Source organism: Macrobrachium nipponense, chromosome 33 (genome assembly GCF_015104395.2).
Source record: "Macrobrachium nipponense isolate FS-2020 chromosome 33, ASM1510439v2, whole genome shotgun sequence".
In the NCBI taxonomy this organism is placed as follows: Eukaryota; Metazoa; Arthropoda; class Malacostraca; order Decapoda; family Palaemonidae; genus Macrobrachium; species Macrobrachium nipponense.
In genome coordinates, this window is record NC_087219.1 from 3966433 (window position 1) to 3981497 (window position 15065).

A 15065-nucleotide genomic window follows, 5' to 3' on the forward strand; every position below is an offset into this window, starting at 1 on the left:
ATATACTATATTGAATGATGTATTTCAGGAAACGTATTCTATGAGTCTTCAACTTTGGTACACTTTTGTAAGAGATGGACTTCCAATATTTCATAAGCCACTCTCTCATGAAGATGGCCTCAGTTTTTCCCTGGCTGATATTATTTAACGAGAAATGATGTCTTAAGTAAATAATACTTCCCTGACCTCTTTCAAAGTATACTATATTGAATCATTTATTTCAGGGAGCGTATTCTGAAGACTAGATATTTAAGTCCAACTCCTCAAATGTAGGCGTTAATGATCTGGCTCTGGCTTTTAAAGTATCCCTTGCTATGCTCTAGTATTTTTTTTGTTTTTATTTATTTATTTATTTATTTTTTTTTTTTTTTTTGCAATATTCAAAAGTAATGCTGACTATCTTGACAAGCATTTTGCTGTCATTTAAAGCAGTTGCAGTTTCTTTGATGTTTTTTCTACTGATTCATAAGAAAAACATGTCAAGGGCTCATCCTTTCTTTTCACTTTTTCGCAAAATAGATAGATTTCTGGCAAAACACCAGACGAGGATTAGTTCAGCTCGGTTGCCTCGTTTCTTAGAAGTCTGTGGAACTTTCAGACTTGGACCTTAACTTTTGCCGCCTGACTGCTGCCTTTACCTTTCCCCATTTTTCATCATTAAATTGCTGAACCTCTCCTTCTTTATTATCTGCGCTTTCATGATGGACTATGCACCCTAAGGACGACATCATGGCTTGCTGTTATCTGCGAAATTATATAAAGAAAATATGCAAAGACCTACAGATTTTCTTACATGTCACTGTCACATTCTTGATGAATGATTTAAATCTGACCATTGTTGAACTGATGTTATGAGGTTGAATATTGGTTCTATGCATTTCTACTTGTCTCATGAATCCCTTTTTCTCCAGGTGTGTCTTAAAATCGTTACAAAATTAGCAGTTTTCTTTACCAGTATACTAACAAATAATTTACAATATTTAGACAAAATATCAAATAATTGTTAGTATACTGGTAAAGAAAACTGCTAATTTTGTAACGATTTTAAGACACACCTGGAGAAAAAGGGATTCATGAGACGAGTAGAAATGCATAGAACCAATATTCAGCCTCATAACATCAGTTCAACAATGGTCAGATTTAAATCATTCATCAAGAATGTGATAGTGACATTTAAGAAAATCTGTAGGTCTTTGCATATTTTCTTTGTGTAATTTCGCAGATAACAGCAAGCCATGATGTCGTCCTTAAGGCGCATAGTCCATCATGAAAGCGCAGACAATAAAGAAGGAGAGGTTCAGCAATTTAATGATGAAAAATGGGGAAAGGTAAAGGCAGCAGTCAGGCGGCAAAAGTTAAGGTCCAAGTCTGAAAGTTCCACAGACTTCTAAGAAACGAGGCAACCGAGCTGAAATAATCCTCGTCTGGTGTTTTGCCACAAATCTGTCTATTCTGCGACTGTCTTCGCAAAAAGTGAAAGTGAAAGGAAGAGCCCTTGACATGTTTTTCTTATGAATCAGTAGAAAAAACATCAAAGAAACTGCAACTGCTTTAAATGACAGCAAAATGCTTGTCAAGATAGTCAGCATTACTTTTTTATTGCAAAAAAATAATAAATAAAAATAAAAAAAAATACTAGAGCATAGCAAGGGATACTTTAAAAGCCAGAGCCAGATCATTAACACCATTTGAGGAGTTGGACAGTCCCGCAGTGGCACTCCTACTTAAATATCTCGAGTCTTCAGAAAACGTTCCGTGAAATAAATGATTCAATATAGTATATATCAAAATTAGCTTAACAAAATAAGAAAATAAATTGACCAGGTAAAATAATTGTTATTTATTAATATATTGGCTTATAAATTGTATCTAAATCAAGTAACGCATTTATTTCATGCCTTTGCCTGCCACAGATTATCATTATTATATCATCATTATCCTTGTTAGCTTCCCGTATGTAGTATCGGTAACGTTACACTATAGTTCGACAGATCTAAACTGAGAGATTGTTTACCTCCTTGAGAAAAACCGTGTTGCCACTTCTCTCTTAACCTCTAAATCAAGGCCAATACAACGAGGTCAGTGGGACAGAGGATTATCCCTGAGTCACCCTTCTGGGCTCATCACGCTCGCCACAGTTCGCCCCAGCCCGTCACTACCAATGCCACAAGGTCTTGTAGGGAAGTGGAAACAACCAATATATTTTTACTTTAATGAGGCAAATCTAAAGCAGTTACTATTAGAAATCATAATGCATGTTGAGGCTGTTGGTTATCCCATTGTTGCTATTGTTTCTGAGATGGGATCAGCCAATCTTCGCATGTGGAAAGAATTTGGCATTGATCCTCTTGTCAACAGGATTTCATTCAAGAATGCAAGTGCTGACAGGGAGATATATGTTTTTGCCGACGTTCTCCATTTGATCAAATTAGTCAGTAATAACTTAATTGGTTCAGGCTTTTATTTAGGCAGTGAGTGATTTCATTACTGACACAAGCATCCGCGAAATGTTGGCAAAATCTAGTACAGAATATGGGCTGGCCTCTAAAATGAATGAACTCCATCTATCTGTTAATAATGGACAGCACAGGCAGCGTGTCAAGTGTGCTGTGCTGTTATTATCGTCATCTTGTGTAAGTTCTTTAAGGTATTTGGGAGGTTGGAATCCAATAACTGGCAAGCTACCTCTGATTTTATCTCAGTGATAAACGACTGGTTTGATATAATGAGTTCAAACAACATGTATGGCGATATACATGCGAGAAATGGTTTTGGGATTAATAAAGAATGCCAAATAAATACTTTGGAAAAGGTCAGAAAGGTAATGACTTATCTAAAAGTAAAATAACAGAAAATAAGATGTCTGTACAAATTTCAAAAAGGCACAATTCTTTCTAGCAAGTCGGTTATTGGTCTTTCCAATATGGTTAAAGATGTTTTTAATGTAGAATACAGCATGACGCAAAAGTTGAATCAAGACTGCCTAGAGCATCTGTTCGGCTACATAAGGCAAATGAAGGGCACATACGATCACCATAATGCTGTTGAAGTCAAGTTTAGGCTTAGGTCATTGATTATGGGAAAAGATGTAAAAATAATTAGAGAGAAAACAAACATCATTGCAAAGAGCAACAATTATGATATGTTGACAAATGAGTATGCGTGCAATTCAAAGTACGGTGAAGATAGAGAATTGGCATCAGAAATATACTTGTTTAAAGATTTAGATTTTGAATGCCCTACAGAAGATATAAACAATCAGATTCTGGATAACGAAAACAAAAAACGGCTGCCACTGTAATTGAAGATGAAGCTCTTAAATATATAGGTGGTTATATTGTCAAAAGATTTCTACAAAATATCCACAATTAGGAAAAAAGATGAAAGAGTGTAAAAATACAAAAGAATCGTCGATTGAAATGGTAAGCAGAGGTGAGCTGTACGTATATGCCATCAGAAGAATTTTCTTCTCAATTAAGTGTCCTACGAGAATTCTTCAACACAATTCACGGTTCATCACTTTTAGAAGTGAAAGTTTGCAGAAAGACTCGTGTTGCTGAATTGCAACGATCAGAAGTAAAGGTCCCTGAAGAGATTATTGAATTCTTTATAAAGATCTCTATATATTTTAGACTAAGGCACTTAAATAATGCTATTGAAATGAAGAAGAGAAAGCAAAAATTGAAAGTGATTGGGGAATACAAGAAAAAAAATTAAAGTTAAATATTTAGATCTGTGTGTTAATACTTTAAACATTTTAAGGCCTTCAATCAAGGAATTGTTGTGAAATAAATGAAGGTTATTTCTGTTTGTATTCAAGTGTGTAGAAATTATTTTCTTTAATAAAAGTTACAGTTACAACAGTGTTTCCTTCAAGACTCGCTTCTCAATTCACACTGCTGTTCTAAGGCTACAGTGATATTATTTTATCTTTGTACTGGCCTTGCTCTAAATCGTCCCCTTCTGAAGTCCTCAGCTATTTACCAGCGAGGCAATATTTGGGACAGCACTTAATGAAACTGGCCGTATAAATCCTAATCCGTAAACTCGATACCCATTCTATTTGGTTATTACTTTTGAGACTATTTATTGTTATATTTGTTATGACTTATACCTTTAAATTTTGGATATATTACATATTTTATTTGATCTTTTTTCATTAAAAGTAATAAAAATCGGTCATTACCATTCATTATGTCTTATGACATATTCTTATCATCTTGTCAGTAGAGTAACTCCTATGTATTCTTCTTTTTATTATTTGAATTTTCCGTCTGCCATACTATCCATTTCCTAAACAAATTTGTAATATTTGGCATTTCATTGCTCTTTATTTTAGGTTTTCCCTCATTTTCATTCATCAAGTTATGATTTACTTAAATTTCATTTCCTTTTTCATAGCATATTTTGTCTTTAAAACCACACAGTATTCTGCCTTAATCTCTCTTGACTACAATTTCATTGATCTCCATCCTATTTGGTTATTACTTTCAAGGCTGTAATATTCTCTTATGTTTTTATAATTATACCTTTTAAGTTTTGCATATATTACATAGCATTTTATTTGAAAATGTTTTTTATTTAAAGTAAAATAAATCTGGCATTACCATTCGTTATTTCTTATGACATTTTCTTCTGAAAACTATATGACATACAGATATGAAAACATATTAGAGTAAAAAAAAATTATTATAACTAAAATCTTTTTACTTTATGAGATTATTGTCCATAAACTCATCATTGGGAGAGAAATAATTTATTTACAATAATTATCACAGGAATTGTAATAATATGATTCTATACGAAATGTACATTACGGAAAATCTTCGTCGTCAGATGATCATAGTTCAATAACAGATATTCTTTGCTGCATTGCTGTTTGCAATTTTTCGGAATGCTTAACTGCATGTGCCCGTTTCACAGCGTGCTTTCTGTAGGCATGAATTAATTTCACTACTGACTATTGTTCTCGGTAACCTAAAGCAAGAGGTCATCTTTTTGGCGCTAAAGTTCTCAGCTAGACCGGGTGGTGGGGCTTATCCAAAGGATAGCTTAAGAGATAAATCCTTCAAACTTCATGGTTAAATAGGCTTGGCCCACCTGCATATCGTCTGTTAAAGGTAACAAGAAAAGTGGCAGTGTCTTTCGAAACATTGTCACGTTTATAAATGCGATTTCTCATTTTATTTACAAATAAAATTATAATCACAATATGTGAACGCTTAAGTTCAGCAAAACAAGCTAAAATCCTTAAACTACCCATTTATTGATTTATGTGTTATACAGCAAGGTATTCAAAACTGGATACTGGTAGATGTGGCACAGGGTTCTTACCCAAAGAAGAAAACAATCTCTCAGTTTAGATCTGTCGAACTATAATAGATTCTTGTGTGATGCAAGTATAACAGTTTTAATCGGTATGTGAGCGAACACATGTTTTCCATTCTAACGAAGAGAGAGAGAGAGAGAGAGAAGAGAGAGAAGAGAGAGATAAGATGAGAGAGACGAGAGAGAGAGAGAGAGAGAGAGAGTTTTTAAATAAATGAATTGTGGTCTATGGTTTTATTCGAGATCAGCTCCACCGAAGAGTTAAGTCACGAGAAGACTAAAGGTTGCTTTTGTGTGAGAATCTGGACAGACCAACGAACCATTTAACCAACCAGCGACCAGTAACAAACAGTAGCCTAAATGTTTGTGTTATCGATTGGGTTTGTTTGTTCACTGGTAGCTGTGACACTGTTAAGTTCACTCATTACTCGCGCGGTTTCACGAAGATAGTGCTAATCCTCCCCGTGGAATTATAACGTGGCCACCGAGAGTGGCCACGATTATAATCCCTCAGAAGTGACCAGGCCTTTGTACGGTCTAGGTCTTTTCCGGGTATTACTGGGCATACAAAGGGATGCCACAATTCTAATACATATATCATTGAGTAGCATTTGTATGTTTAGCTCTCATTTACTCATATAAACGAACACGCAAATGCTTTCTTTTCAAATGAAATGGAATTATTGCAAGCCAAATGTGCGTCACAGCAATAGCTGTTGCTTACCAATAGGTAGGTTTGCAGGCATTTCAGAATGTAAAAAGGGAACGATAGTATTCTCATATGCTGTTAATTAACATCTGTATGTTTGTCTCTTATTTAAATAAACGAAAATACACGCAAATGCTTTGTTTTTAATGGAAATGTAATTGTAAGCCCAACGTACGCCACAGACATAACCTATCAACAAGTATACAAGCCCTTGTCAAATAGTGGGGCTGTTACCCCCAGATTTTGGACCTAATTGTGCACTTTGTGGTAGAAGCATAACACTTGAAACTTTGCATGTGTTTACTTTAGTCCCCTTGAAACATTTTGGATATGGACCCCAATCAGCCCTGTCCCCTGATGGACAGTATGGGGCCTGCAATCTATTGACCGATTATTACCCAGTATTTTGTTATTCAGCCACATTATACTAACTGTTGACTCCATTACTTCCTCTCCTATGTATAAAATGGGTTGTCTGTCTTTCCAAGTCTCTACAAATTAATTTAAACATATTTATTATTTACATAAATTAAATAATATCTGCCATATTCAAAATAGCTGACGTAAACGTTTACTCTTTTGGTAATACTTTTAGCAATATTATATTCTATTATTGCAAATTTTCAAACCAAACCTCAGACTATACTTCAGCATACTAGGTACCTACAAATGTACCAATAAATTCTGAGAGTATTAAAGTATATACAATTTTGTCTAAGAATACATATTTGAATAAGGATATTTATAATTTTTTCTGAAACATCTGACATATCTCTTTAACGCTACATAAGTTTTACGCTTCTACCCCAAAAGTGCACGATTTCTTGGTTATCCACCCCACTAAAATACGTTTTTTATCTATATAGGAATGATCAAGCGTCTTTTGAATCTCTAATGGCGCAGGCTGACAGTTTTTTTTTTCTTCTTTTTTTTTGTTACAAGAGCGGCAATAATCATCTGATGTACATACGCAAACAAGTGTTTATAGTTACCGACAAAGAACAATTTCTCGGTGTTAATGTTTTTTTGGGGAAAGCCTTCACAAGGCTGAACATTTTTCGCATTTTTTACGATCTTCTTGTTGCTGTCAAAGCTATTTTCGTAATTTTGTAATTCAAGTTGGTTATGAAAAGTCGACGTTATGCATTAAGTCGCTGTTATTCAGCATAATGTCCAGTATTACTGTCCCTGGAATCACTCATCAGCTGAAACTGAGAAAACTGACTGCCAATTGAAATATCTAAGTTAGCATATCTGTTTAGTGTCCAAAAGGCTTAGTTTTAGGAAAGGATTATAGTTTTCCAAGTGGGATTTGGTTTTCATTACCAGAGACTGACTTTTAAAGGTTATATTATTAATGAAAATGGCCTCTTGCAGGCCGATACTCCAAGCTACCGTCTCTACCAGACTGACTTCAACCAAAGTTGAAATGTTACGTGACATTACATTGTTTCATTGATCCTTTCCTTCAAAACAAAATTATTGTATGATAATGTGTTTCAGAGGGTATTTATTGGACTGCCTACACAAAATCAAAACTGTTATTTCCTTAATTTTATTGCTAATGTAAACATATAATAGAGATGTTATCATTATTATGATTATTGTGCAGAGGATGAACCCTATATTCATATGAAACAGCCCACATGGGCTATTGTCCTAAAATTCAAGCTTCCAAAGACTATGTTATTCATTTGAAAGAAGTTATAGAAAATGACAGGAAATACAGAAAGAAAAGATAAACTCTTAGAAACATAAAATTATTGATTAAATACTGTAATAAATGAATTAGTCGATTACTAGGGTAGTAATGCACTTGTTTACTCTCTTTCAAGGCCTGAATTGTGAGACTGGTACACCTGTGCGTGTATATACTGAATAAAACTAACAGTTTAGAGGACAAGCGAAACAGAAAACAACAAATTCTGGATAATTCAGCCTCGTGGAACCCCAAAAATCTATCGTATTACATAAAATTGGAGAAGAAACATCTGTATCATGGCGTGGCCTTGGAACTAACGCCGACATTTTTAGAGATAGGCCTACCTGGGACTGAAGCGGGTGTGTGTGTAATGATAGTATCTGTGTAATCAGTGAATTTTATTACAACGTCGTGGGACTAAGATTGGCCACGCGAATTGGTCAATTGCACTTGAGTTATAGAAATGAATTCAGCTTCAGCAAATCCCTTTAGCCCTTGGTATTTGGGTTACGGCAAACACACTTGCCTGAGGTCTGACATTGGTTATGGTTACCGGTTTGCCTTGAATACTAAAATCTATTTTTGTTTACCGAAACCTCATTGTTATTGTCTCTTCATTCCTTCAGTAACAATAATAATTTACCTTTGTGAAAATGTCTGATAGCAAAACACGACTGACAAGTGATACAGAGAGAGACAGACTATGATTAAATGACAGTGGTTAAAACGGACATTGATATTTTGCTCACACAAACAGTAACTATTCTGGTCCAGCGTTATGTAATATCAGTGAAATATCACATGAAGATTAAAACCTACATTTTTTTTAAGAAAAAACAAATCATTAGCATCATTCTTGTAGGTGTAATGTTAAAGATAAAACAAGAGGAATCTCGAAATAAAGGATTGTCTGATTTTCAGAAAATATTGGAACTGACATCTTTATCAGAAACAACCTTTGAGCTGGTAAAAAAATGGTAGGGCAGGATAGGTCTAACTTAAATCAATTATTTCTTCAGAACGAATACATTCACATCATTGAATTGCATGTAAGTGGCTTCAGCGGTAACTTTTTGTATACTGACGTATCTGCCAACAATGCCAGTATGGCTTGAACACAGAATGTGGCCTTCCGCTCTTTCGTATACCTTCAGGTATGAGCAGAGGAGAAAGTAAGATGTTAAATTGCCATCATCCTTGTACGCTCTTCCCACTCGAACCTGGAATGAAGATAAATGGACAAGGATTACTATAAACTTCTCACTTTAGAAGGAGTGTTATAGTAATGTCTCTCAAAGATAATCGTAATCGTTTTGAAAAGAAAGCCAAGCATTCGGAAAAGATAGTTTATTAAAGACGCATCTGGCCTTTCTCTTTATCACTGAGTTACCTAGACCTATTCAAGCAGAAATGTATTTCAAAACTTCTATGGGGAGCCTGCAAGCAAATTTCAAGTTCTTTAAAGGTCTTATTGAATAATAATAATAATAAAAAAAATCTTACCTCCATAGACGTGAACCTTTTAAAATAAAATGTATGTTGCCTTGGGAAGATCTGGACTTGGAAAATGACTCTCTCTTCTGTGAGGTCAACTTGCCACCAGGGCTTGACAAAAAGACCGGAGTGGTACATTGTAGTATCAGTTAAGTCTCCGTCAACCGCTAAGCTAGCGAATTGGCTGCAGAACAGAAACTCAGGAGTTAATGACAGTTTGCTTAGCGTTCATAAGAGAGGCCTTATCCCCCACAGGCTGAACTAAATATGGCTGCATTTAATCCAGCCTTATACACCAAAATATGGCTTAACTCTGCCTACCAAAAACTTGATCTGATAACGAACGACGGAAATATGAACACTTCAAAAGAATAACTATTGGCTCTTCATCCGTAAACATTATAGCGGCAGTGAGCAACTTAGGAGTACCTATTGATGACAAAATATCGAGGAAAAAACATATAGTGCGTATTATAAAAACCCTTAACTATCATATGAGAAACATTGCATTTATGAGAAAATATAAACGAAGATACCCTGAAAAGAGCAATTTGTTACCAGTTTCAAGGCTTGACTACTGCAACGTTATATGCTAAGGTCTTCTTAACTACTTACTAAGAAAATTGCAAGAGATTCAAAATATAGTCGCTGGATTTAACAAAAGGATTACGTTGCCGTGACAGAATAACCTCAGCACTAATCGAGCTACATTGGCTCCCAGGTAAGTTAAGTATATCTTAGTTTTACCAGACCACTGAGCTGATTAACAGCTCTCCTAGGGGTGGCCGGAAGAATTAGATATTTAGATATTTTTACGTGGCTAGGAATCAGTTGGTCACCTAGCAACGGGACCTACAGCTTATTGTGGGATCCGAACCACATTATATCGAGAAATGAATTTCTAATCACCAGAAATAAATTCCTCTGATTCCACGTTGGCAGAGCGGGGAATCAAACTCACGACTAATGAATCGGTAGGTGAGCACGTAACCCTCTCGTCCAATGAGGAATACAAAATACTTCCTACAGTCTTTAAAGCACTAGACTATGGGGGAACCAACATATCTAAGAAACTGCTACTCCGTAGCGTTCGTGCCAGAGGGACGTGTCTGAGCAGTGCTCTGTATCGTCAAGTGCAAACTCAGTGCGATGCTCAAAGCGAAAACCAAGAGGCGAAAGGAAAAAGAGAAATCAAATATTGTAGAATTGAAAACAAGAACGGGAAAGCTTAGAATAACAAATAAACTTTATCAAGAAATTATGAGAAGAGCATATAAAGATGGAACGAGGCAGAATGAAGATGAGTGAACCCAAATAAAGAGCGAGTCAGCAACAACCTGTGGTCATTGCTCCGATGAAGTTGTTGAGGAAGCTACTTGCTGTGACAGGTGTGGTACTCTATGGTTCCACTGCAGATGTTAGGGAATTGAGAGCAAATACACAGGTATACTTTCGAGTGACAACGTATTGTATATCTGTAACAATTACAACGGCCTGAACAAAGAACACAAATGAAACTCACTGAAGATGAGCGTGAAGAAATAAAAGCAAACACTAATGTATTCGCAGAGCTGATTCAGGATTCGGCTCGAAAAACTACTGACGTCATGACCAACATAGATGAAATTCAATGCAAAATTGACAATGTTGATAAAGATGTAAAGATTATGACAAATATGGACAAAACTTATGCAGACTCATTCAAGAGAAAAAAAAGTGCTTTTAATCAAATGTAAAGACGAAGAGAGCTCAGCAACAGATGAAAAGAAGCAAATTATGAGTGAAATAGCGACGCCAGTTGAAAAAGTAAAAATAACAAGAGATGGACACTCATTTGAAAGATTTCCAGAAAAGGAAAACTTAGAAAAGGCAGAAGTATATGTTCCGAAGGACGAAGATGACATTGTCAACAACATTATCAAGAAAATTCTATGGATAAGTGCTCTCGTTTCTGAAGACGACGACGACCTGAAAATTGTAAACGAAATGAAAGCCAAAGTTGACAAATATAAGCACTGTGTCATTAAATGCACACCACAAGTACGAAAGGCTACCTGTGATAGAGTTGAGAAGTTGTGTACGCTGTATATCCGCTGCAGTGTGCCTAGCAATGCTATAAATGTTAGGAATTTGGTCGTAGTGCAACAAACTGTAGAAATAGAAATAACCACGTTTGCCCTAAATGCAGTGAAAATCACACATCAAATGAAAGTGCTAGAACCACCTTAAAGTGTAAAAATTGTAAAAAGAAAGGCCACAGTGAAACTGAATCTAAAGCACGCGATGGGAATAAGTGCATAGTATATAAAGAGGAAAAAACGGATCATGGCTTTGACTAACAATCTTCTGTGGAATTTGATAAGCATACAGTAAGTAGGAAATAAAACTAACACTATTAGAAATCTTATAAATGATCACAATCTAGATGTATGTAAGCTAGCGGAGGCTTGGATGAGCAATAATGTAAGTGGTTATTTTAAAATAAACGAAATGACACCAGGTACTCGCAACTTTTACTGTGTACCAAGAGAAAACAAGTTGGTGGAATCAAAATGTGTTCAATGCATTTGTATATATAAACACTAAAATTACACATAAAAAACACACACAAATGATAACAGTTGACAAACCACAAAGCGCACGTAAGAAAGAAATCGTTCCTAGACGAATTCGGTGACTTCTTAAACTTGTTAGCTGATAACAAAAATACACTGATTTGTGGGACTTCATCCTGCATCTAGAAAATAATGATGACAATTATGTCAAAGAATTCAGAGAGTGACTTGAAAGCCTCGATCTTGTAAATGTTGTGAAGAAACCGACATCGTTATTGAACTATACCATCGACTTAGTGATGCAAAGCAAAAACAATGAGATTGCGAGTGACATAATAGTTGAGCTGCTGTATGCGTGATATTTCCAATACCTAAACTAGTCACATTAGTATAAATATACGGAAAGGCTATGCAGTAAAAAAAAAAAAACTATTACTTACAGAAACAAAACCAACTTTAAAGCTGATGAAATTATTGTTGAGATCATAAAGAAGATAAGAGAAACTAGCCAGAGGTGCAAGTGTAATTTGAGAAATACCTCGACAGGAGACCAGGATGGGTCAGTGGTTTAACAGTCTACAGCCAAAGTATATTAGCATCAAGCTACAACGACAAATGTCCAGAAGTGACAAGGCAAATAATAGTTAAAGAAAATACTAAATGGTTTAACGGTGAATTATGTGAAGCTAAGAAGAAGAAAAGAAAAATGGAAGAACTATGTAAAAAAAAATCGAAAACGTCAAGAAAAAATTGAAATTGATCAACGTATAAAGTAGTCGGAAATCAGTACAGCGACTTGATTATGAAAACCAACAAAATGCACTACAATAAAATATTTAGTGAAGAGGAAAATCCTAAAAAAGAAAAAAAAAATCCATGATAATTTAGCTGGAATATTAGGACTCAAGAAAGAAAAAGTTCTACCTGATGCAACTAGTGACCACAAGAACCTGGCTGATAACTTTGTGAACAACTTCGAAGAAAAAATTTAAAGAATCTGTCATAGTTTAGAAAAGGTCCATTCTGATCTCCCGGTTACCATATTGAGTCATAGGAAATTCGGTAAGTTTGAAGAACTGAACATGAATGACTTCGAGAAAACGATGAGAAAAAAAAAAAAGAAAAAAAAGACATCTACTATGAAAATAACGTTTCCCATAAGTGACTTAAAAGAGGTAAAGAGAAAAAAAAAACTCTAATCAGTTGTGGAGCTATGTTTGGATATTGTCCAAATGTGTTTAGCATAAGTATCTTTCCCAAATAGTGAAAAGCTTGCTTGTATAAAGCTGGCTTACAAAGAAAGATGTGATAAAGAAAATTTTAGCTTCTGTAGGTCAATGTCGAATCTATCGTACTCATCAAAACTTATAGAAACGGTAGTTCACGAACGTTATTCCCGATGATCAGTCAGCTTACAGAAAAAGAAAACAGTCAACAAAACTAAATTGTGCGCAATTACAAATGATATGATAAAAATTATGGAAAGTGGAAAATGTGGTATCCTGGTTACGCTCGACCTAAGCGCAGCATTTGACACAGTTGGCAGTAATATGCTGCTTGAAGCCCTGAGAGCAGTAGCCATTGAAGATGATGTACTCCAACGGTACAAAAGCTATCTAGGAAAAAACCAGGAAGGTTACAGTGATTATATAAAATGTGAAATCAGAAATGAAAAGCCTAACTAAAGGAGTGCCCCAAGGCAGCGTCCTGGGTCCACAGCCATTGGCATTTACACAATTGAATTATCTAGAATCCTAAACAAGCACAAGGTTAGTTGATAAACTGTGTGCTGATGGTAATCAGTTCTATTTTTCTTTTGAAACGGCAGAAGATCCCATTAGTAAAACTGATGCTATAATGAAAGAAGAAACTAAGACTCAATGAAGACTAAACTGAGTGTATGTTATTTGGATCCGATGGTGCACGAAGAAAATGTGAACACTTCAAAAGAATAACAATATTGGCTCGTTATCCATGAACATTATAGCAGCAGTGAGGAACTTAGGAGTATCTATTGAATAAGATATCGATGCAAAATCATATATTGCATATTGTAAAAACTTGTAGTAACTATCATATTAGAAACTTTTCATTTATCAGAAAATACTTAAACGGAGATACTCTGAAAACAGCAATTTTGTGACCCGTTTCAAGGCTTGACTACTGCGTCGTTATGTACTACGGTCTCCCTAACTACCTACTCAGAAAATTGCAAGGAGTTCAAAATAGAGCCGTCAGATTAATGAAAGGATTACGTTACATTGACAGAATAACCCCAGCATTAATCGAGCTACACTGGCTCCCAGTAAAAGCAAGAACAAAATACTTCTTACAGTCTTTAAAGCACTACAATATGGGGAACTAACATATCTCAGAAACTTCTTAAGTTTCTTTAGACCAGAAATGAATATTGTGATCAGACATGCAAATGAAGCATACATGCTATTCGAACCTAGAACAAGTTGTAAGTCAGCCGAGAGAACTTTTTGTACATTGCGCACCAAGACTGAACAACAAAATACCGCCTGAAGTGAAGATAATACAAGAAGAAAGCAAATTTTAAAAAGAACTAGACTCCTATTCTGCAGCAGGTACGATACTGATGAGAAAACACTAAAAGCGAATTATAAAATATAAGAAGCAGGGCTGTACATAAAACCAAACAAAGGAACAATTGAACCTTCCATATTGCAGAGTTGAAAATGTTGGCTTTCTCCGCGCGACTTCCTCAAGGGAGTTATCCGGTGGAAGATTTATACGGCTGTGGTAGTAAGTATTCTGTGTTGCAGTTCCATTCGTTAGACCATACAGGGTACACGTGCCATCTGTAAGAATGAAAATTTTTTTGCAACGACTCCATTCTTGATTTTTGGTGTCTGATAGCCTACTGCAGAAAAAGTTTGCACCAAGTGGCCAACCAGGAGATAACATTTAAGAGAAATGTGTGCAGTCAGAAAGGACTACAAAGGGGTTGAGCATTAATTTACGAACTGAAGCATCAATAGATTTTTTTCAAGTTAACATACAGGAAGGATCTTCAGTTTAACAAACAGTCTTTTGCCTGTTGCTATCCAAGGTCTACCTAGATCTTTGCTTAGATATTACACAGATTTAATCTGTACCCATGCCTGGCATGACTATCTTCTGGAGTACAAGAATAGTATACCTACTGAGTTTGGCAGTGAAACTGAAGATATTCCTGCATACTGTGGTTCATTTGTTTATCAAATGTTAGTCCAATTTAGTTGCATTCTCTCTCTCTCTCTCTCTCTCTCTC

At 35.5% G+C, this 15065-nt stretch overlaps 1 long non-coding RNA gene across 1 annotated transcript; it reads right to left on the reverse strand.

Annotated features, from left to right (window-relative positions):
- Positions 1-8725: 8725 nt before the first annotated feature.
- On the reverse strand, positions 8726-14637 carry LOC135202669 (uncharacterized). The gene is made up of 3 exons (XR_010311777.1): positions 14469-14637; positions 9243-9417; positions 8726-8959 (listed from the first exon to the last, which is right to left on the reverse strand). It is a non-coding gene; the product is annotated as an uncharacterized LOC135202669 (long non-coding RNA).
- Positions 14638-15065: the final 428 nt, after the last annotated feature.